The 22,359-nt window shown below is 42.8% G+C and overlaps 2 long non-coding RNA genes across 2 annotated transcripts; both read right to left on the bottom strand.

The window, feature by feature from the left end:
• Nucleotides 1-10,098: 10,098 nt before the first annotated feature.
• Nucleotides 10,099-14,075, bottom strand: LOC122129519. Its single transcript, XR_006151788.1, has 2 exons — nt 14,035-14,075; nt 10,099-10,335 (listed from the first exon to the last, which is right to left on the bottom strand). It is a non-coding gene; the product is annotated as an uncharacterized LOC122129519 (long non-coding RNA).
• A 94-nt stretch (nt 14,076-14,169) lies between these two features.
• LOC122129518 lies at nt 14,170-16,940 on the bottom strand. The gene is made up of 3 exons (XR_006151787.1): nt 16,315-16,940; nt 15,436-15,609; nt 14,170-14,208 (listed from the first exon to the last, which is right to left on the bottom strand). It is a non-coding gene; the product is annotated as an uncharacterized LOC122129518 (long non-coding RNA).
• Nucleotides 16,941-22,359: the final 5,419 nt, after the last annotated feature.

Raw genomic sequence — 22,359 nt, 5'->3', positions numbered from 1 at the left:
ACACACACACACACACACTCACACACACACACCTCAGACATCTACACACACACTCTCACACACACACCTCAGACATCTACACACACACACACACACACTCAGACATCTGTCACCATGCCAACGCACGGCAAGTACTCCGCCACTGTCCAGCCTTGTCCAGCGTTTGCTACGCGTTGAAGGGAAGGCCATTCAGTCTCGGTATGTTCGGTGTGTGTATTGTAGGTGAAATTGGTACCAGCCTCACATGGGAGTACCAGACTATGTAGGTAACTTACCCTGTGAGCAGGAGCCGGGTGAATGTGGGTGCAATTGTGTATAAATTGTGATACCGTCTTTGCGAGGGCCACCAAGACACACTGGTGCTGTCCTTGTAACAGCAACAATATGTTGGTAGTCTCACCCGATTGGACAGGCATCAACCATTCAACACAAAGGCAGATCAATTAAGTTGAACACCTAGGGGGCGCCACACAAAGTGTAGGGTCCTCCACGGTGGTCAAAATAAAGATAATCCACAAATCAGTCTCGTTAAATATATCAGTCTCATAAAATATATTATACTATCAATTTGGAACTCTGATTAATGATTAACTGAATAACTACAACCAAAGTTACCTTATTAATAGCAAGGTTGAAAGTCATTGGAGTCATTTCACCTTTTTTGCCTGGAGAGCCACTTTTACCAATTTTATTTTTTTATCTCAGAAGAGCCACACAAAGACGGTTACAAGAAAACGTTTGGATATTTAACTAACAGTTACTTTTATTCAACAGAGTTTTTTTTAATACATTTTCTACTAGTTCTTAAAGCTGTGCTCGCTGACGTGCGATTCCTTTCCGGCTGATCGTTCAGTGATTTGAACTTGCCCACCCAGATGTCAGACGAGGTCAGGTCGGCAACCTCCATTTCAAAATCGGCAATAGAAACACCAGGGATGCATTATACGTTTTTTTCCTTTTTGACATTTTTCTCTAGCCTATCAACTTTAATAATTTTCTCGTTGACGGAAATGTAGGGAAATCTGTGATTTTGTTTGATATTGGCATGGCAACCAGCCGCGAATGTAATAATATTGTGCAGGCTATGGTTACGGAGTCAAGTGAGGTGGAAAGTTAAATTAAATCACTCAGATAGACCTACGTATTTGCCACGAAGCCTTGTCATTTTAATATAGGTAGTATTGACTGTTATTTTAGCCTTCTACTAGGCCTAGGCTGATCCCTTGATTACACGTTATTGGGAATGTGAATTTATACAGGACAGAGGTGCCACCTGGTGGTCACCATAAACGAAGCACATTCTGCTTCGTACATAACATTTCCTCCCCGCTAAGATATGTTGTCAATAAACACAAAGGATATTTTCTTTAACACAACAGAAAAGATTACAGCTCAAATAATAATGATGGGGATGTCCTATTATACTGGAAACAATATGTCTCAGAACTCACACAGTCTTACAGCGTTATATTAATTATACAATGTGTTCACTCAGTACCGTAACATACGGGTGGTTGAGTGATCCTCACAGGATAGCGTCTTACTGTCTCTGTTACTGCAGTTACACCAGTCTGTGGTGGTGCAGTGGACTGGTGTGTTTGTGGAGATTCTGTGTGCTGAGGAACTCGATCGTCAGGCTCTTGTGGGTGAGGTGTATTAGAGTGAGGTGTGGTGCAGATATCACTCTGGGATAGGTCCTCTGGTAGAGAAAGGTTCACTGCAGTCTGCTGCAGCTCTGGATCGGGGCGTGTCAGCATCTGATCCACATGGCGTTTCCATACCCCTGGTACTCCCACATTTACCCTGTACGACACTGGGCCTGTCTTTTCCACAACAGTACCCTGTGTCCACTTCTCCTCCCCCTTCCTATAGTCACGCACAAGGACTGGATCAGCAACAGCAAACTGCCTGTCCTTTGAGTGTTGGTGGTGGCGTTGTTGTTGGGCATCCTGTGATCTGTGCACTGTTCCAGCAACACTGGGTTTCAGGAAATCCAGACGAGAACGCAGCCTGCGTCCAAGGAACAACATGGCTGGTGTTTCAGTTGTTGTGGTGTGGGGGATGTTGCGATATGCCAGCAGGAACGTGTCAAGGCGTTGTTGCACCTTTCCGGTGCCTTTGGATGATTTTAAAGCCTGTTTGAATGTGCGCACAAAACGCTCGGCCAAGCCATTGGTAGCAGGATGATACGGCGCTGAGCGGATGTGTTTGACTCCATTGGACTTCAAAAATGCACTGAATTCTTCAGAGCAGAACTGAGGTCCGTTGTCGCTCACAAGGATGTGCGGCATTCCATGGCGACTAAAAAGGCCCCTGAGCACTTGAATGGTCTTGCTGGCTGTAGTGCTGTCCATGATATGCACCTCAGGACACTTGGAATGGGCGTCCACAGTGATCAGGTACATATGTCCTTCAAAAGGACCCGCAAAGTCCACATGTATCCTTTCCCAAGGACTGGATGGCCACATCCAAGGGTGTAGAGGTACTAGCCCAGGTGCTTTTTGTACGCTCTGACACGGGGGGCAGGATTTAGTGTGAAGCTCAATTTGAGAGTCGATGCCGGGCCACCACACATAACTGCGTGCCAAGCTCTTCATCCTCACTACACCTGGATGTGCTGTGTGGAGCTCTTTCAGAACCCGGGGGCGCAGTTTAGGTGGCACAATCACTCTCATACCCCACATGAGGCATCCCTGTTGTATGGTGAGATCATGCCGGCACAACAGATAGGGCGACAGCTCTTCGCATGTGTCCTTTGCAGCTGGAAAACGACCAGTTGAGACAATTTCTTGGACCCGAGACAAGGTGGGGTCAGACAGGGTGTCACGTTTGATCTCGGTGTTACTGACTGGTAGTGTGTCCAACTGAGATGTGTAGAACACCTCTACTGCGCCTAGCTTCTCTTTATGTGTGTGGGAGAGTGGTAAGCGTGAAAGTCCATCTGCATTTGCATGTAGTGCACCTTTCCGGTATTGGATGGTATACTCATGCGCTGATAGGAGCAGTGCCCAGCGCTGCATTCGGGCTGCAGCCATTGACGGCGTACTTTTCACTGGACTTAAGATGGAGGTCAGCGGGCAATGGTCAGTGAGTAGGGTAAACTTGTTACCATAGAGGTACTGATGGAACGTGCGAACTCCAAAGACTATCGCTAGCGCTTCCCTCTCTAACTGAGCATAGTTTTGTTCTGCCTTGCTGAGTGTTCGTGAAGCATACGCTATAGGTCGTTCCTCTCCATCAGGCATAGCGTGCGAGAGCACAGCTCCGACCCCATATGGTGAAGCATCGCATGCAAGGCGAAGGGGCAGCTCAGGATTGTAGTGAGTCAATACTTCCTGTGATACTAGAAGTGCTTTTGCTTTCTGGAAAGCTGACTCACAGTCTACTGTCCACTGCCATTGCTTCCCTTTGTTAAGCAGTTCATTCAGTGGTTTTAGGACAGTGGCTAGATCAGGAATGAAACGTCCATAATAGTTCAGCATCCCTAGGAAAGAACGTAGCTGGCTGACATCACATGGTGCTGGTGCTTCCACAATAGCACGTACCTTCTCTGGTGATTTGTGGAGCCCAGACGCGTCAATGATGTGGCCCAAGTATTCCACAGACTCCTGGAAAAACAGACACTTCTCTTGTTTGAGATGCAGGCCATACTCCTCTAGCCTGCCCAGGACTGAATCCAGCGCTTTGAGGTGAGTCTGTTCATCAGGACCACTGATGAGGATGTCGTCCAGGTAACAGTGTGTGTAAGGCAGTCCGAGCAGTACTTGGTCCATAGCCTTTTGGAACAAGCCAGGTGATGACGCTACGCCAAAGGGCAAGCGATTAAAACGGAATAGCCCTTTTTGTGTGGAGATAGTCAGCAGCTTCCTACACTTCTCTTCTACCTCCATCTGTAGATAGGCATTCGATAAGTCTAACTTACTGAAGTGTTGCCCTCCTGCTAGAGAGGCAAAAATGTCTTCAATGCGTGGTATTGGATATCTATCCACGCAGAGAGCTTGGTTGAGGGTGACCTTGAAATCGCCACACAGTCTCACTGTGCCATCCTTCTTGATTACAGGCACCACAGGTGTGGCCCACTCACTATTCTCCAATGGTGAGATCACCCCAAGCTCAGTTAGGCGCTTCAGCTCGGCCTCCACCCGAGGTCGAAGAGCATAGGGCACATTACGTGGGGGGCAGAATTTGGGTACACTGTTAGGTCTAACAGTCAGTGTGGCTTTAATCTGTTTCATTGTGCCTAACTCTGTAGAGAAAACAGCTGAGTGTCTCTTTAACACCGTCTTTAAGTTGTCTTTCTCTCTTCGCTCAATGGCATGCACAGTCTTTAAGTCTTTCCAGTTCAGTTTAATAACCCTTAGCCACTCTCTACCAAACAGTGGAGGTGCATCAACTTTCACTACGTACAAGGGCAAATCAGCACACTGCTTATTTAATTTGACTTGTACTTTGATGACCCCTTCTGGTGCCAATGGCTCTCCAGTGTATGTCTTAAGCATAATCTCAGTGGGTTGCAGAGGCAATTGACTCAATTTGCTTCTATACTGACTCAAAGAAATTAAAGACACAGCAGCCCCAGTATCCAATTCCATTTCCATTTTCTTTCCATTTACTCTAGGCAGCACAGAGATTCTGGAATATTTCCCCTTTTCAGACAAGGAATACAGTCCCAACTCAGAGTCAGTGTCAGATTTAGTCTCATCACTTTCACTAACATTTCTAGCATCAACCTGATGAATTCTCTTCTTTCTATCTTTAACACTGCGCTTAATTGTATTACCTTTCTGTTTCCATTCTCTGTCTTGGCTGCTTCTGGCTTGGCTGCTTCTGGCTTTACCCTTACACATGCGCTTGGTATGGCCTTTCTTCCCACACTGGTAACAGTCACAATCTTTGTACCAGCAGTCTTCATCCCTATGGTTCATTTTCCCGCAGCGGCGGCATTGGTCACCTTTTTGGGAAATCATTGCATGCACTTTAAGTGAACCACTTAATTGCTGCACGTCGCGCGTGGCTGTCTCTGCCGACACAGCATACTCCACTGCTTTGTGAAAAGTGAGATCCTTCTCAGTCAAAAGACGCTTCTGCACTGTTTCACTCTTTAGTCCACAGACAAATCTGTCCCGTAGTGCGTCTTCTAGATAAGCACCGAACTCACAATACTCAGAAAGTCTTTTCAGTACTGCAACATACTGTGCAACGGTTTCCTCTTCCCCCTGATTTCGCTTGTGGAAACGGAATCTTTCCGCTATCACGAGCGGTTTTGGAGCGAAATGGGCTTGCAACACGTCCACAACACGTCCATAATCCATCTCCCCAGGCTTGTCAGGAGCCACCAAACTGCGTAGTAATCCATAAGTTTTAGGTCCCATCACACTAAACAACACCGGCACTTTCTTCACTGTTCTGATCTCATTAGCCAGAATGTAATGTTCAAAACGCTCAATATACGTTGCCCATTGCTCACCGGTATCATCAAAGGGATCCATATTTCCAATTATTCCAGCCATGATGCGTCCGCTTTCAATGGATTGCACTTCAATGACAGATTCTTCGGAAGAAGATTGGCTCATCACCTCTTAACAGCTACAGGCTATAGCCCACTAGCTAGCTTCCAACTTGGTTGTTCTTTTGTTCCGTCTTTAGAACTACGCACCTCGTCGCCAATTTATGTCATGTTCCCTGTATGTTTTAACTAGATGCAATCATCCACATACACACAGAGAGGGACACGAAACCTTGTAGCTTGTTCTACAACTTAGCTAGTCTGGTTTATTGGGAACGTGAATTTATACAGGACAGAGGTGCCACCTGGTGGTCACCATCAGTGTTGGGAGTAACTGATTACAAAGTAACCGATTACTGTAATCAGATTACTTTATCCAGTAACTCAGTAATGTAAAGGATTACCTTTGAGTTTTCGGTAATCCGATTACAGTTACTGACCGAATAAAAAAGCAGTTACTTCAGTTACTTTTTACGTGCCTACCTGCTCCCTTTCATTCGATTGATATGCTCACGCGCGGCCGTGACCCCATATTCACCTCAGTTTCCATGGTGTTACTTTGTAAACCGTTGGTGGGAACTGCTGTGAATGTGGGGTCACGCGAGTAGTAGGCTAATAAACATGATGGCAGGCGATAAGAGTGACCACGGATGTTTCGGAAGATGGAAATACTCCCATTATTTTCTTTTTGTAATTTCATATTTGAAAATTAAATGACAATCTAGATAACTGACTCTGTTTGATATGTCACTAATCCTATAGTGTACTGGTGCATTACAAAATTGCTTGTTATATTCACATTTCTATTAATTTGGCTTGGGTGCAATGGTTGGGACATTATGGTAAAAATAGATTGCTATGTACAGTCTGCTTTTTAACCCTTCCTGTTTATGTCATCGGGTCAAGATGTGCCTAGAGTGCTGGTATAGGATCAGATTGTCTTGTGTCTATTCAAAGATGCAAAACTGATCCTAGATCAGCACTTCTATGATTCAGGTAAGGGATGATCTTTTTTTTGTTTTTGGAAAGTAACTGAAAGTAATCAGTAATCCGATTACTTTATAGAGCAAGCAATCAGTAAAGTAATCTGATTACAATTTAGAGAACGTAATCAGTAACTTTACCTGATTACTTTTATTAAGTAACTTGCCCAACAATGGTCACCATAAACGAAGCCCATTCTGCTTCGTACATAACAGTCAGCAAAAGAGCCAGTGGTGGCTCGCGAGCTACAGGTCCCCGACCCATGCCTTAGATGGTGTGGCGAAGCCAACTACCAACTAACCATGAAAATATATAAACAGTTACGTTCAGTAAACAAAACAGATGAAATACATGAACAATGGCATATGTAAACAGTCCTATGCTTAGCCCGGTTGTGAATAAGCTACGATAGCTAAATGCCCAGTTAATGAGAATATACCAGTCCTTTGGAAAAGGGTTGTGCTGGCGGATCCGACGTTGATGAGGCAGAGAAGAGATGATGATGTCTGTAGAGGGATGAAGATGTCCGTAGATGGAGAAAGTTGTCCTTGCTGTGATGTTGTCTGTGTTACAGTGCAGTTTAGGTTGGAGGATTTGATCGGTCGTTCTGTTGCAGGTCTTCGCGATTTCGGTTGCCGTGCTTCGTTCCCGTTGCAGGGTTAGCTAGCAGGTATCTAGTTAGCTGCTTACGTCAAACTTACTTTGTCTACGTTAGCGGTCCGTGTTTGGCTAACGAGAGATCTAGACAAAAGTGAGAGCTTTGTCTGTTCTCTTTCGTTGTGAGGGGACAAAAAGAGTGGGTCTACACCCTTGGACGAATGAGACAAATGAGACGGTGTGCTCCAGGCGATGCCGCAGGTGAGAGAGGAGGTGTATGCCTGGCAACGCCAGTGGAGAGAGAGACATCTGGGAAGACGTGGCTTTTGTTTTAGTTAGTTTTGCGTAGGTTTCCGGTTCAACCATACGTACGTTACTGATTAAAGTCAAACACAATGGACGAATTCCAGGTGTACCTACAAGAGCGTTGTACCAGATGGTACCACCATCCGCCTGAACACGTGTGTGTGTTTGCAGACGTGTTCAACCCCATCTCAAAGCCCCAATAACTCGATCTTATAGCCCCATTACCCAGGACAAATCCAATTGCAGCCCCAAAGTGCAGAGTGTTTGCTTGTGTGATGCGCATTGTGTGTGTGTGTACACATTCTGAGATGTTCTGTTCATAATGACATGTGCATACTGTGTGTGTGTGTGTGTGTGTGTGTGTGTGTGTGTACGTGTGTACACACATTCTGAGATGTTCTGTTCATAATGAGATGTGCATTGTGTCTGTGTGTCTGTGTGTGTGTGTGTGTGTGTGTGTGTGTACATGCGCATTCTGAGATATAGACTCTGTGTGTGTACACATTGTGTGATGCGCATTGTGTGTGTGTGTGTGTGTGTGTGTGTGTGTGTGTGTACACATTCTGAGATGTTCTGTTCATAATGAGATGTGCATACTGTGTGTGTGTGTGTGTGTGTGTGTGTGAGTGTGTGTGTGGTGTGTGTGTGTGTGCGTGTGAGTGTGTGTGTGTGTGTGAGGTGTGTGTGTGTGTGTGTGTGTGTGTGAGGTGTGTGTGTGTGTGTGTGTGTGTGTAGGGAGAAGGGTGTGCGAGAGGTGGTGTTCGTGAGCGGTGAGCGGGAGGAGCACACAGCAGAGTGGCGCAGGCGTGTGTACACGGACGGCACGCAGAAGACCATTTATACCGACGGTCGCCAGGCAACACACTATGCCAGCGGCCGAATGCGCATCAAAGACTCCCAGGGACGTATCGTCAAGGATACACACACACACTGACACTCTCCAGGGACGTATCGTCAAGGATACACACACACACACTGACACTCTCCAGGGACGTATCGTCAAGGATACACACACACACACTGACACTCTCCAGGGACGTATCGTCAAGGATACACACACACACTGACACTCTCCAGGGACGTATCGTCAAGGATACACACACACACTGACACTCTCCAGGGATGTTTCGTCAAGGATACACACCAACACTGACACTCTCCAGGGACGTATCGTCAAGGATACACACCCTGACCATCCCCCAGCTAGATAGAATTGTTGGACTGCAGTGAAGACTTTTTTTAGTGTGTGAGTAGACTTGTGTTTATAAATGTATATGTGTTATTTATTTTGCCCTCAGAAATGTGGATATTTTTATTGTTAATAAACTGTTTTTCTGATTTTGAAATTTTGAAGAGTATAGCTTTCGAGTTCTTCACTCTGACCAGTAAAGTTGAGTTGATGAATCAGAAAAACCTCTGAAATGAATTTTCATTTGTATTAAGATCTTACTAATTTAGAGTGGCATGTAAAAGTCTTCCTTGGGTTACGGTTATTCCGCATCCAACGGTACCAAGCTCGTCTTTGTACGACATTCAAAACGGGTTTTTCTTGAATAACTGTAACTAGGAAGGTCCTACAGACTACAATTTCTGCCTATTTCTGTGAGGTAATATCAGCCATTCCGCATCCAACGATTCCAAGCTCATCTATGTAGGACTACAGGAAGTTGTAGTAACTGACATCTGGAGCGCGTTTTTTTTTAATAACTCTAAATAGGAACTCTAAATTACTCTGTGAAGTAATATCGGCCATTCCGCATCCAACGATTCCAAGCTTGTCTATGTAGGACTACTAGTCCAGGCAAAGTAGCGTTTTACAAAGACTAATTGATCAGACTAATTGTAAAATATTTTTTTTCCAGCATAGATCATTTCTATGAGGTGTCCAGAACAACATACTAAAAGTCCTAAGAAATCCTAGTTGAGGAAATATGTTTAATTCTCATCAATCCGAGAAGTGTGCTAATAATGCCAGACAACAATACACTCCAAAAATGTAATTTTTTCCTTTACTCCTATCAAAATTAAACTTTACACAATGAAAGTACCCATGAAAAGTAATTTTTTTTGTATTACAAGTTTCTTTGAAAATGAATGTTAATATGCAAATGAACTATACACTAATCGAATATGCCCAAAATATCAACTCTGGAAACACAGACAAGACAATACGGGCATAGTGTGCATCCCATGTAATTCAAATTAAAATTTGTTTTTAATTTTTTTGTGGGGGGGGGGGGGGGGCACGCAAGCCCCTCCCCCCCATGCGAGGCCCCCCCACGGTGCGGGGGTAATCTCTACGTGCTGGTAGTAACAGATACAAGAATGGTAGGGAGTGTGCAATGGGCTAGTATAGCCAGTTAAGGGATAGACAGTGGGTTGCCAAAATGGGGATCTTACCAAATAGTGAGCCGGCATCGATGTGTTAAGAACTGTGTTATAACTCATTCATAATGGCTTATTAATGACTTACAAAGGGTTTACAACCTAATTAATAACCTATTTATAAACCATTTATAAACCTTTATAAAGGGAACCTTATTGTAAAGTGGTACCCATAATTTATTCCTAAACACAGACAGGTACAGTGGAAAGGAGCTGTTGGACAACTACTATATATCATATATCATATATGCAGTAACTTCAACATGTCACTAATCATTTAAGTAACTAAAGAGAAATCAGTTTTACATCAGATTGAATTATTTGTTTTATACACAATGTAGAGGAATATTTATTGTATGACACATTGTTTGTCTGAGACTCCAGATATGTTGATATGTTTACAGTTGGGATCTTTCTGAAGTTCAGAGAACAGCTGCAGTGCTGAGGGTCCGGGCTGATTCCCATTCAGATGAAGCTCTCTGAGTGCTGATGGGTTTGATCTCACTGCTGATAGTAAAGATCTGAGGCCTTTATCTGTAATACTGCAGAGCATCAGGCTGTAGAGAAAAATAAGGAAAGGCTCCATTAGATCAGCTGAGGGACACACATGAGGACAAAGAGGGAAGCAGTTATTACCTCATGTGTTCTGTGCATGCTGGACATGTAAGACATCAAAATAAACCACATCCATATTTCTGAAAGGGTAGAGTAGAAATGTACAAAGTACAGTATGTGAGTGTAATACAGTTAATGCCTTTGGGTTTCAAAATTATGTGAAATGTGTGTGTGTGTGTGTGTGTGTGAGGGAACATGTAAATTCCCTGTCAACAATCAGTACTTGGTCTTGTGATACTCACTTTAGTTTAGCCTGACAGACAGTAGAGAGAAAAGGACACATATTCTGTTTCCTTTTAGATAATAAAATGTTACTGTCAATTTGTTTCCTTTACACTAATAGTGTGTGTGTGTGTGTGTGTGTGTGTGTGTGTGTGTGTGTGTGTGTGTGTGTGTGTTAAAGATGGGAAGGGAGTGTTATAAGAAGTGGTTTGTCCAATCATTTCCACACTTGTCTCAATACCATGTCCACTTTTTCCAAACTCTCCACACAGTGTGCTTGTCACGCCAGCGCTGAGCCCTGCTCCTGCCACGCCCCCTCCTGACTCAACACACCTGCCTCAGTCACCTTCCCAATCTCCTGATTGGTGGATTACCTGCACCTGTCACTCCCTCCACCACTAAAGAAACTGCTCACTCCCTTGTCTGGCCTCGTATCACTAAGGACTACAATCCCCACGACTCACTCCGTTTCCATATCTGCCCCGACTCCCACTTCCAGGTCTTCCTATCCGTTTGCATTTCCTCCTGTGCTTATTGGTCCTGTATTAGTTCCTGTTTACTCCTGGTTTGCCTTTTGGTTTTCCCAAGATACTTCTGAGCTTTGGAGTTTTGACTCCCTATCTTCTGTGTCGTTTGAAATCCTGCTTTACTTTTGTGTTTGTCCCGTTTTTCCACTGTTCCCCTGGCTTTGGCTGTTCCCAATAAAACTCCATCTTCCACACGTCTCTGTGTCACCTGAAGTCCCTGACAGCTTTACAGACACACACCAGAGAACATCAGTTAACCTTTGGTGCAAAATGCACTCCAACCACCAAAACACTTCATACTTCACCCACTGCCATAACTAGAGCATATGCTCTCTCCCATTAAACTACGTCATCACTCAATGTACAGTGAACTAAAAACAACAAACAACTTGATACATTACAAAATGCAAATGTAATGTTTTGCTGTATCCTCTAGTTTTGCATAGTTAAGTGTTGCATTGCAAAAGAAAAGAAAAACATACAGTACATATTGTAATCCAAATCAAATTCAGTGAATATGCCTCAAGACAGCTCTATGCTAAAGTTTCTGTGGTATACTATAGTACAGTTGCAGACACTTTTCTTTCCCAGTACAGTAAGTGAAACAACAATACATGAGACTACCACTAGAAGTCTCCTGCAGCCCAAATCCTGATCCGTGGTGTCCACTGAATTTAGCCTGATTGTTTTAATGAACTTCACATTCTACTCAGCAGCATTCTACCTTGACTTGAATTTTTAGAGAGAAATCTTTAGTACATCTTATCCACCCCTAAAATCCCCCATATTCCACAAATATTTCAAGCCAAGCAGTTATCATGACACCAAGACCAAACCTTTTTGATCTATTGGTTTGTCTGTCACAACACTGAAGATACCACTTTTGAGTGGTAAATGTATCAGTGTGTGTGAAATGTGTGATAAAAGGTGTCAGTGGTACAGTGGTTAGTGTTGTTGTAAATAGCTGACCTGGGTTCAGCTCCTGGGCAATGCAAGATGCTATTGTAAGTCACTTTGGATGAAAGTATCTGCTACAGATCAGATGTGGCATTTTTGGGTCACTTTGTCTCATTGATGGCCCATGACTTCCATATACAGCAGTAATAGAGGGACAACTACATCCATATTTTCCCTTCATGCTCATTGCAATGCAAATGCTGTATTACCACTTTTGTATTGTGGTGGAAAATATGTGAACAGAAAAACTCATTAACCAACGTATAATAACATGTGTGTATAATTAACAATCTATGTAATAATCAGTAAAAGTAGAACACTCCCACTCAGTATAATCACTTGGATATTCATGGTATCAAGCTATCAAAACCACTGTGCTACCATAACATAGGTTAGAATGCTCATTCTGTGTGTAAATATAAGGCTAGGCACGGAGTGAGTGAGAAATAACTACACTGAGGGCCTGAAAGCCAGACAACCCCCTTATACTGTACTTGGCAGGGTTCCAACCAGAGGCCCCTAGAACACTTGGCATGGTTCCAACCCAGAGGCCCCTAGAACACTTGGCAGGGTTCCAAACAGAGGCCCCTAGAACACTTGGCATGGTTCCAACCCAGAGGCCCCTAGTGTCTGTAAGTGCGTTTGTATGTGATAAAGATGGAAAAGGAGAGTGTGTTGTAAGTGTAAGTGTGTGTGTGTGTGTGTGTGTGTGTGTGTGGGTGTGTAATAAGGATGGAAAGTAGAGTGTGTTGTGACTGTGCATGTGTTTTTTAAGTGTGTGTGTGTGTGAAAGAGTGTGTGTGTGTGTGGGGGGGGGGTGCGAGTGTGTGTGTGTGAGTGATAAAGATGGAAAAGGAGTGTGTGTTGCAAGTGTCTGTGTGTGTGTGTGGGGGGGGGGGGGGGGTTGAAGGGTGTTTGTGTGTGAGTGTGGTGAAGATGGGTAAGGAGAGTGTGTGTGCAAGTGTGTTTGTGTGTGTGATAAAGATGGAAAAGGAGAATGTGTTGTAAGTATGTGTGTGTCTGTGTGTGTGTGTGTGTGTGTGTGTGTGTGTGTGTGTGTGTGTGTGTGTGTGTTTGTATGATTGAGCGTATAAGTGTGTGTGATTGTAAGAATGTGTGGGTGTGTGTGAGTTTGTGTGCAAGTGTGTTTGTGTGTGTTTGAGTTTGTGTGTGTGTGTGGGGGGGGGTGTTTCTGTGTGTGTGTGGTGAAGATGGATAAGGAGAGTGTGTTGTAAGTGTATGTGTGTGTGTGTTTGTATGATTGAGTGTATAAGTGTGTGTGAGATTGTAAGAATGTGTGGGTGTGTGTGAGCTTGTGTGCAAGTGTGTTTGTGTGTGTGTGATAAAGATGGCAAAGGAGAATGTGTTGTAAGTGTGTGCGTGTGTGTGTGTGTATTTGCAAGTGTGTGTGTGAGTTTCTGTTTGTAATAATGAGTGTGTGTGTTTGTAAATGTGTGTGTGTGTGTGTGTGTGTGTATAAGTGTGTGTGTTTGTAAAAGTGCATGTGTGCAAGTGTGTTTGTGAGTGTGTGATGAAGATGGAAAAGGAGAGTGTGTTGTAAGTGGGTGTGTGATAAAAATGGAAGAGGAAAGTGTGTGGGTGTGTGTGTGTGTGTGTGTGTGTGTGTGTGTGTGTGTGTGTGTGTGTGTGTATATATACATATAGTGTGTGTGTTAAGTTTGTATACATGAATGTGTGTATTTGTGTTTGCATCTGTGTGTATGTTTGTTTGTCTTTATGTGTGTGTGTAGGTGTTTGTGCGTGTGTGTGTGTGTGTGTGTGTGTGTGTGTGTGTAATACAGATGGAAAAGGAGAGTGATGAGAAGTGTTTACTGCTGAATTAATAGTGACCCTTTACATGTGAAGATCATGACAGTTCACTATCACTGTCAAATTCACTGATAGAAACTCAGTATTTGGTCTTGTGATACTCACCCTAGTTTCTCCAGTTTACAGTTGGGATCCTCCAGAAGAGAAGAAAGATGCTTCACTCCCGAGTCTCCTGCTTTACTCCCATTCAGCCACAGCTGTCTCATGTGTGAGGGGTTTGATCTCAGTGCTGATGCAAGAGAGCTGAAGCCTTCCTCTGTAATACTGCATTCTCCCAGGCTGTAGAGAGAAGGAGAAAAAAACATGTTTCATCTTAGTTTACTGTTGGCACTTCCATTAGCACTTAATATAGCAGACAGTGACTTAATAGTCACAATTTGAGGACTTTTATTGTGTATTCACATATGAAGAGAGAGAGAGAGAGAGAGAGAGGGAGAGAGAGAGGTAACAATGAAAACAACATTTTGAAAATGAAAACTGAAATTTAAATCTAATGTAAAGCTTAAAGCAGCTTTAGAAGGGGACAGGGGATGAATCTGTCACTCTGGATTCATTGCACATAGAAAGCACCTTTAAGTCGTTCAAAAGACTTAACTAGACTTCCATAGAGAATAACAAAGGATAGGAAACAGAACAAGCTACTGCCCAATTAGGCCAGTTTACATTTGGGGATCCTCCAAAAGAGAAGAATGCAGCTAATGTATGTTGATTGAAGAAAATGTGACAGCATCCACTAACCTCAGTTTTTGTGCATGTGTTTTTTAAGTGTGTGTGGATGTGTGTGTATGTTTGAAAGAGTGTGTGTGTGTGTGTGGGGGGGTGTGCAAGTGTGTGTGTGATAAAGATGGAAAAGGAGAGTGTGTTGTAAACGTCTGTGTGTGTGTTTGTAAGAGTGTGTGTGTGTGTGTGTGTGATGAAGATGGATGAGGAGAATGTGTTGTAAGTGTTTGTGTGTGTGTGTGTGTGTGTGTGTGTATTTGCGAGTATGTGTGTGAGTGTATGTTTGTAAGAATGAGTGTGTGTTTGTAAATGTGTGTGTCTGTGTATAAGTGTGTGTGTTTGTAAAAGTGCATGTGTGCAAGTGTGTTTGTGAGTGTGTGATGAAGATGCAAAAAGGAGAGTGTGTTGTAAGTGTGTCTGTGTGTGTGATAAAAATGGAAGAAGTATGTGTGTGTGTGTGTGTGTGTGTGTGTATGTATATATATATATATATATATACAGTATATATATGCATATAGTCTGTGTTAAGTTTGTATACATGAATGTGTGTATTTGTGTTTGCATCTGTGTGTTTGGAAGTGTGTATGTTTGTTTGTCTTTATGTGTAGGTGTGTGTGTGTGCTTGTAAGTGTGTGTGTGTGTGTGTAATAAAGATGGAAAAGGAGAGTGATAAAAAGTGTTTACTGCTGAATTAATAGTGAACCTTTACATGTGAAGAGAATGACAGTTCACCATCACTGTCAAATTCACTGATAGCAACTCAGTATTTGGTCTTGTGATACTCACTCTAGTATCTCCACTTTACAGTTGGGATTCTCCAGAAGAGAAGAAAGATGCTTCACTCCTGAGTCTCCTGCGTTATTCCCATACAGCCCCAGCACTCTCATGTGTGAGGGGTTTGATCTCAGTGCTGATGCAAGAGAACTAAAGCCTTCCTCTGTAATACTGCAGTATGTCAGGCTGTAGAGAGAAGGAGAAAAAACATGTTTCATCTCAGTTTACTGTTGGCACTTCCATTAGCACTTAATATAGCAGACAATGAAAACAACATTTTGAAAATGAAAATTTAAATTTAAATCTAATGTAAAGCTTAAAGCAGCTTTGGAAGAGTCTTTGTGTGTGTGAGTTTGTGTGGGGGGGGGTGGTGCAAGTGCAAGTGTGTGATAAAGATGGAAAAGGAGAGTGTTGTTAGTGTGTGTGTGTGTGGGGTGGGGGGGGGGGTGTAAGGGTGTTTCTGTGTGTGTGTGGGTGTGATGAAGATGGATAAGGAGAGTGTTGTTAGTGTGTGTGTGTGTGGGGGTGGGGGGGGGGGTGTAAGGGTGTTTCTGTGTGTGTGTGGGTGTGATGAAGATGGATAAGGAGAGTGTGTGCGTGAGTTTGCGTTTGTGTATGTGTAAGTGTGTGTGTTTGTAAGTATGTGTGTGTGTGTGCAAGTGTGTGTGTGTGTGTGTGTGTGTGTGTGTGTGTGTGTGTGAAGGACCGGACAGTCACCCCACGTTATTTGGGGATGTGGCGACTGGACTGGGTGATGAAGTGTGGAAGAACCGCACACGGGATGGTGGTGGTCATAAAATATATATATATACATACATTTATTTACAAAGGGCTCCAGCAGCCCGAGACATGTGCCCAAACATACAACACACACATACCGGCCGTACTCACAGGTATTGCAGTACTCTGTACCCTGGGCACCTGCTTGTCCTAAGGTCCAATCACAGGCACCTGTTCGGCCCAAGCCAGGTCCCAATCTAGGCACAGAGACTCACCTGAAACTAAGTACATTACCTGGCCATCGAAAACAAATCCCTACACACACTAAGCACAATACAAGGCACACAAACACGGTACAGAGACAAGGCACACAGAAAAGGCACACAAAACAAAGCCTACAAAACAAGGGAACAAAACGAAGCTAAAAGTGTCCACGCATCTAGACATGTACTGTTTCACACCACTCCGTTATACAGGGAAAGCAGTACATTTGTTTCTCCCCAAAGGTCTGTAGCCTGTAGTCGTGTCGTGTCGTGTCGTGTCGTGTCGTGTCGTGTCGTGTCGTGTCGTGTCGTGTCGTGTCGTGTCGTGTCGTGTCGTGTCTCTCTTGGCAAGTCTCTCTCCTAGTCTTCTCATCAGGCACCCTTTAAATACACAGGCCACTTGGCTAAATTAGTCCAATCAATTATCCTTGGACTCATCCATTGTTGTAGGGGAACATGGAACCAACCATTACGGTGGGGGAGTCAGTGTCTTAAAGGGCCAAAGGCCCTTTTCTTGCTCCAGTGAGAAGGGAGGAAATTCACCTTCTCACAGTGTGATACAAATAGAAAAGGAGAGTGTGTTGTAAGTGTGTGTGTGTGTGTGTTTGTATGATTGAGTGTATAAGTGTGTGTGATTGTAGATTGTAAGAATGTGTGGGTGTGTGTGAGTTTGTGTGCTAGTGTGTTTGTGTGTGTGTGTGTATTTGCAAGTGTGTGTGTGAGTTCGTGTTTGTAAGAATGAGTGTGTGTGTTTGTAAAAGTGTATGTGTGCAAGTGTGTTTGTGAGTGTGTGATGAAGATGGAAAAGGAGAGTGTGTTGTAAGTGGGTGCGTGATAAAAATGGAAGAGGAAAGTGTGTGTGTGTGTGTGTGTATATATATACATATAGTGTGTGTGTTAAGTTTGTATACATGAATGTGTGAATTTGTGTTTGCATCTGTGTGTATGTTTGTTTGTCTTTATGTGTGTGTGTAGGTGTTTGTGCGTGTGTGTGTGTGTGTGTGTGTGTGTGTGTGTGTAATACAGATGGAAAAGGAGAGTGATGAGAAGTGTTTACTGCTGAATTAATAGTGACCCTTTACATGTGAAGATCATGACAGTTCACCATCACTGTCAGATTCACTGATATCAACTCAGTATTTGGTCTTGTGATACTCACACTAGTCTCTCCAGTTTACAGTTGGGATCCTCCAGAAGAGAAGAAAGATGTTTCACTCCTGAGTCTCCTGCTTTATTCTCATTCAGCCACAGCTGTCTCATGTGTGAGGGGTTTGATCTCAGTGCTGATGCAAGAGAACTGAAGCCTTCCTCTGTAATACTGCAGTCCCACAGGCTGTAGAGAGAAGGAGAAAAAACATGTTTCATCTCAGTTTACTGTTGGCACTTCCATTAGCACTTAATATAACAGACAGTGACTTAATAGTCGCAATTTGAGGACTTGTATGGTGTATTTACATATAAAGAGAGAGAGAGAGAGAGAGAGAGAGAGAGAGAGAAGTAAAAACTCTGGAGTCTCCATGGGATCCTCCAAAAGAGAAGAATGCAGCTAATATATGTTGATTGAACAGAACGTGACAGCATCCACTAACCTCAGTGACTGCAGTGTGCAGTGGGAATCCTCCAGTAAAGCACACAGCTGAGTCACTCCCAAGGCTTCTGGTATGAGCTTACTCAGATCCAGCTTAGTCATGAGTAAGGGGTTTGAACCCACAGCTGAAGCCACAGCAGCACAGGCTTCCTCAGCAGCACTCCCTTTCAGGAACCTGTACAAATAGAAACAGTAAATGTATCTGTTGACTGACACAAAAGGTCATCACTGGTACTTAAATACAAAAACACAAAAACATTACAACTTGGGGGGGGGGGGGGGGGGGGGGGGTGCGTGATACGTGTGTGTGTTTGTAAGAGTGTTTGTGAGAGTGATAAAGATGGAAAAGGAGAGTGTGTTGTCAGTGTGTGTGTGGGAGTTGGGGGTGGAAGGGTGTTTCTGTGTGTGATGAAGATGGATAAGGAGAGTGTGTTGTAAGTGTGTGCGTATGTGTGTTTGTAAGAGTGTTTGTGTGTGTGTGTGTGTGTGTGAGTGATAAAGATGGAAAAAGAGAGTGTGTTGTCAGTGTGTGTGTGTGTGTGGGGGAGGGTGTTTGTGTGTGTGTGTGATGAAGATGGATAAGGAGAGTGTGTTGTAAGTGTGTGTGTGTGTGTGCATTTGTATTATTGAGTGTATAAGTGTGTGTGATTGTAAGAATGTGTGGGTGTGTGAGTTTGTGTGCAAGTGTGTTTGTGTGTGTGTGTGTGTGTATTTGCCACGGCAGCCTTTGACAGAAATGTAAAAAAAGCAAACTGAGCAGTCACATATGTGTTTTTCTCATGGGAAAGGAAGCACTGCTACCCACTTGTCAAGTCTATTGATTCAATAAGTCTGCTTGGCCTGGTGCAGCAGCTTTAAATCTTACAGGCTCAGTTTTCACTGCAACAGCTGAGCTCATCCTGTCACTTTTATTATAATTGTAACCCCATTTTCTAATGGAAGTAAAAGAAAAAATTACATTGAGGTGTATTTTGGCCATGCATTATTGACACAGATCTCAGATTGATGAGAATTAAACATATTTCCTCAACTAGGATTTCTTAGGACTTTTAGTATGTTGTTCTGGACACCTCATAGAAATGATCTATGGTGAAAAAAAAATATTTTACAATTAATTCTATTTTTGGCTCCAAAATGGGATACTTTGCCTGGCCTATAAGTAATAACAAACAACAACAAGTACAATGGGCATGAATCAAACAAATAGCGCAGTGACTCCACTAAGAAAATGCTATAACAGTGTACATGGCAGGAAATATGCAAATCCTTAGATATAATCACAATGGGAGCAGTAATGGAAAAGAGTAACTCCTATTACCAGTGCTTTCAGTCAAACAATAGTGACTGATGGGCACACTGATGGAATTTTTTAACAAATAGGAGAATTCAATTTTTCCCTTTACTGTACAAATACAAATAATAAATAAAGAAAGAATTTGGGTGTGTGGATGTGTGCAAAATGTATATAAATGACATGACTTTTCTAAATATGTAAATCAGCAATATGAAATTAAAAGTTCCCCCTTAATTGTTGTCACCTTCGCACACATTCGTATGATCAACTGAAACGTATTAAAAACAATTCTTACAACCCAATGCTCCTAACTAGCACACCAAGAAAACCCAATAAACGCAAAATGGCATTTAAGAAACTCAGTAAACGCAAAATGGAGTCATAAACTGCGCTAAGGAAAGGTAAAAAACGTATATTAGCTTAGAAGATTAAAGGTAACTTTAACATTGCATACATGTATACCACATTTAACACACGAGTCAAAACAACAGTTCGCCAAATCTCTGTTCACGTTAGCAAGCTCGCAATACTACCTTGGGAACCATGAGGAAATCCAGAGTTCGTTGTACTCCCATTGGAGAATGAAATCCAATAAATATTAAATAAAAGTTCACTCTCGCTGTTACAGTTGAACACACAGAAGACACAAACAGTTTTCCATCACCAATAAACTTCGTAGCAGCTACTCACAAATTACTCAGTAGTCCGTGATGCTTGACGGACAGGATGAAGTTCATGGAGGCTAACTTATTAGATTCAGCTCCCAGCTCTGTGACGGTGAACCCAGCCCAAACTTCCTCCGAGCTTCTCTTCATCAGGCACCGTGGACGAAGTTACACAGATAAACTAACGCTTGCTATGAAAGTCCCAGGTCTCGTTGTTGCCCGTGTCTATTTTGAATACACAACTTAATACTGCTAAACCTCTCCTTAACAGACAGAAGACTACCCATTCATGCCACCTACAAATCCAACTTGCTCCAATAAAAAAAACGACTTCTCCTCACACAGGATTGGGTACAGCCTTGAAAAACAACGAATTCCAGCGGGAAACATACATTGTTACTAAACAAGGGAAAGGGCATCATGGTAACTGTAGTTATTTCAAGCACACACAGCGCACACAGTTTGAACTCCAACCACATAGCATTATCAATAAAAGAAAAGCATTAACAAAATAAATCTTTTTCTTAAAGGGTCTAACATGATGTTCATCTATGGTCATTAGTGAAGTCAACAGCTTGATAATGTACCACACTCAAAGACTGAGAGTTGGATTTTGTCTTGATGACACATACATTTATTTCACTGATGTTTACTGTAAAACATGCCAAATACATTCATCAGGACAACAGCCCATATCTTTCTCCTGCTGAGAACTGTTCTACTTCCTGCAGGAGTTAGCGTGGATACAGCAACCACCGTTTCTAGCACGCTGCTGCCACCTAGTGGTAGAACTGGTGTACTTATTCATGAATTAAACCCTGAACACTTCTCAAAACTTGATGCATTTTTCACTTCAGACAATAATCTTGCGCTGAGGGCGCTACAATAACATATGAGGTGTGGCTATTAAATAATGAGACTAATGCTATATGTCAATCTTAATGAAAAATACTAAATATACTCATAGAACTCGTACAGTGCATACGGAAAGTATTCACAGTGCTTCACTTTTTCCACATTTTGTTATGGTACAGCCTTATTCCAAAATGGATTCAATTCATTTTTAATTTTTTTTGCAAATCTTTTAAAAATGAAAAATTCACATGAACACCGACGCTCCCCATCCAACCTGATGGAGCTTGAGAGGCCCTGCAAAGAAGAATGGGAAAAACTGCCCAAAATTAGATGTGCCAAGTGAAAAGATTACTTTAAACGATTTTAGCATAAGGCTGTAACATATACTTTCCGGATGCACTGTGTATACTCTTAATAACAGTCTCATTATTTAAAACCCATACCTTGTATGTCCATGTGCAGGATTTGAACTCTTTGAAAAACACAACAGCTGTGTAATATTCTTGACCTGACTTGACCTGACTCTTACCTGAGATTTTTCAGTTTACACTGCGGGTCCTCCTTTAGGTCTAAAAGCAGTTTCACTCCTGATTCCCCTGGATCATTTCCTCTGAGATCCAGCTCTCTGAGATGATTGGGATTTAACCTCAAGGCTGAAGCCAGACTAGCATAGCCCTCCTCTGTAATACTGCAGTATGTCAGGCTGTAGAGAGAAGGAGAAAAAACATGTTTCATCTCAGTTTACTGTTGGCACTTCCATTAGCACTTAATATAGCAGACAGTGACTTAATAGTCACAATTTTAGGACTTTTATGGTGTATTTACATATAAAGAGAGAGAGAAAGAGAGAAGTAACAATGAAAACAAGGTTTTGAAAATGAAAAATTTCAATCTAATGTAAAGCTTAAAGCAGCTTTAGAAGGGGACAGGGGATGAATCTGTCACTTAGGAAAAGCTCTGGATTCATTGCACATAGAAAGCCCCTTTAAGTCGTTCAAAAGACTTAACTAGACTTCCATAGAGAATAACAAAGGATAGGAAACAGAACAAGCTACTGCCCAATTAGGCCAGTTTACATTTGGGATCCTCCAAAAGAGAAGAATGCAGCTAATATATGTTGATTGAACAGAACGTGACAGCATCCACTAACCTCAGTTTCTGCAGTCTGCAGTGGGAATCCTCCAGTAAAGCACACAGCTGAGTCACTCCCAAGGCTTCTGGTATGAGCTTACTCAGATCCAGCTCAGTCATGAGTAAGGGGTTTGAACCCACAGCTGAAGCCACAGCAGCACAGGCTTCCTCAGCAGCACTCCCTTTCAGGAACCTGTACAAATAGAGACAATAAATATATATGTTCTCTGACACAACAGGTCATCACTGGTACTTAAATTCAAAAACACAAAAACATTACAACTTCTGCCAAGGCCGCCTTTGACAGAAATGTAAAAAAGCAAACTGAGCAGTCACATATGTGTTTTTCTCATGTGAAAGGAAGCACTTCTACCCACTTGTCAAGTCTATTGATTCAATAAGTCTGCTTGGCCTGTTGCA

The sequence above is a fragment of the Clupea harengus genome, unplaced genomic scaffold (genome assembly GCF_900700415.2).
Source record: "Clupea harengus unplaced genomic scaffold, Ch_v2.0.2, whole genome shotgun sequence".
Lineage (NCBI taxonomy): Eukaryota > Metazoa > Chordata > Actinopteri > Clupeiformes > Clupeidae > Clupea > Clupea harengus.
Note: the sequence above shows the minus strand (reverse complement) of the source record. Positions and strands in the feature narration are given on the sequence as shown.